The 2,433-nt window shown below is 40.8% G+C and overlaps 1 pseudogene across 1 annotated transcript; it reads right to left on the reverse strand.

The window, feature by feature from the left end:
- Positions 1 to 257: 257 nt before the first annotated feature.
- LOC306650481 (A-kinase anchor protein 7-like) lies at positions 258 to 1,126 on the reverse strand (annotated as a pseudogene). Its single transcript has one exon. The product of its transcript is annotated as an A-kinase anchor protein 7-like (transcript).
- Positions 1,127 to 2,433: the final 1,307 nt, after the last annotated feature.

The raw sequence follows: 2,433 nt of genomic DNA on the forward strand, positions 1-2,433 counted from the left end.
TATGCTATAGGAATGATAAATTATATGGCCACCAAATTTTTGTGTCATCAAGGAAATAATGAAATGCACTGTTCCTGGTTCTTATTAAACTACTTCATAATTCTGAACAGAGAAAACTTCCAACTACTAAAAATAGTAGAAACAAAACGTATACAGTTCCTTTGGATGCAAACTTTTTTTCCCCTGTGCCCTCTTCTAATATGCTTGAAATAACTTCATCTTAATCAGTCTAAGATAAAATTTTCTTAATCTCCCTGTCAGCCAATCACAATTGAAGACTCACAATGATAATAACCATCACTTTGTTTCTTCTTCAGCATGGAGCAAAGATCAATGCAAGAGAATGTTTCTTCTCCAAACCTGTGGCTGATAAATTTTTCATACATTTCAGGGTCTATCTTTTTCACTCCATTCTTACGAAGCCATGGTGCTTTTGACAATTTCATAAAGGTTAGGTGAGGCTTAAAACTTCTGCTTTCTCCTGCCAGGATGCCTTTTTCTTGAAATGTCTTTTTTGCAGTCTCTGCTATCTCCAAAAGTGGGTTTATATGATCTCTATGCCAACTTCACAAAGCCAATCTGATTTCCAAAAGTGTCAATCCCTTGAAAGGGCAAAATCAAATGTTTGCCTTGGAGGATTTCTTCTATGAGTGGCTTTAATTCCAAAAGCGCATCAATACCAATGTTTACTTCATCTTCATTTAACAGCTGCATCACTAGCAGAGTAATATGAAAGGAACCATCACTGACCATTGCTTTGGTCAATCGCTTATCTTGTTGTATTATTGTATTTTGCAGGATCTTAATTCCTCCTGTAATCTCTTTATCAGTGATTGGAATGGATAGGAAATAGTTGGTTTGATAGTCTTTGTGCCTTTTTTTCCTCTTCTTGATTTGATCGTTTGTGATCTGTTCATTTCCTACCCTCCTCTTCGAATTTTTTGGAGGTACATCAGTGACTAGAGGAAAAAAACCAAACAACAATGTGTTTTCATAATCATCTTTAATATCTATAGTAGCAAATGGCATGTTTATTACTGGCTTCAAACTCCTCTGACATTTTCTTTTTTGTTGAAGTATTTTCACACTCATTGGAATTTATTCCTCCTGGTACGTTGGTGGTCATCTGTAATCCAAGCTGTTTGGGAGGTTGAAGCAGGAGGATCACAAGTTTGAGGCCACCATGGACAACTTAGCAAGACCCTGTAATCCCAGTGACTCGGGAAGCGGGAGCAGGAAGATCAAAGTTTGAGGCCAACTTCAGCATTTTGGTGAGACCCTGGAGAATCTCTGATAGAATATTCTTTGGAAGAGGAAGAAGTGAGAGCCCAATAATCAGATGATTGAAGCAGCCATCAAGATCCCATTCAAGAAGAACTGAGATTGCATCGGCCCCAAAACCTTTTCTTTAAGGGGAGATCAATATTAGCAGTGCCCAATTCAGACACTACGCAATCGTAGACCAAATAGCCCCTCTGAGAACAAAAACGATATTGTCATAATAAACAGAATGAGTTCAAATATTATCTTCAGTAAAACAAACAGATTTGCAATAAGGTCTGCACTTTCTAATGGAAGACAAATGGATGCAGAGAGATGTAGAATGTAGCTCTTAATGGGATAAAAATAGAATATACAGAAGTTCTAGATAATAGAAAGTGTGAAAGTGTAATCAAAAGAAATTGGATGTTAGCTTGCAAAAAATGGAGAAAGAAACTCTGAGGGAACAGGTAAGCAAAAGGAAAAGAGAGCAGGAAAAGTAAAGAAATAAAAATGTAAATTATTTTAATAAGGAGAAAGAAGAAAATCTACACTATAACAGTCATATAGTAATGAAACCTCCCAGAGTTCAGTAGCTTGATGCATGAAATGTACCTGACAATGAGCTTCAAGTCTCCAGTAGGCATCAGAATGAGATTTTCCCCATGTAAAGATTGGAGCTATGGCTTCCAGGATTATCCAAGATGGCTGCTCTTGCTTCCAAATGTGTTGGCAAATGGGGAGCTGCAGCTCAAGGTGTGGACACGGTCAGCTGAGAGGTCCTGAAGGCAGGGTGCGGTTGGTCAGGCAGGGGTCCTGGAGGCCGGGTGCAATCAGTTGGTCTGGGGTCCCGGTGATAGGGTGCAGTCAGTTGTTCTGGGGGTCCTGGTAGCAGGGATCTGTCAGTCAATGTGAGGATCCCGAGGCAGGGAGTGATCGGTCGGGCTGAGGGATCCTGGAGATGGGACTCAGTCAGTCTGGCCAGGGGTCCTATAGGGCCTGGCTGTTGCCTCAAAATGGCAGCAGCCACATGTACTCAAACCTGCAGGTACTGTAACAGTGAACTTCCAGGCAGCAGCAGGCAGCTGGTGCTCCATTGGTGGTCAGCAATCAGTTTGCTGACTGTTGTTGGATGATCGGGTGGTGAACCTCGTGAGTTGGGTGATGGATATG

This window comes from Sciurus vulgaris (assembly GCF_902686455.1).
Source record: "Sciurus vulgaris genome assembly, chromosome: 19".
Classification (NCBI taxonomy): domain Eukaryota; kingdom Metazoa; phylum Chordata; class Mammalia; order Rodentia; family Sciuridae; genus Sciurus; species Sciurus vulgaris.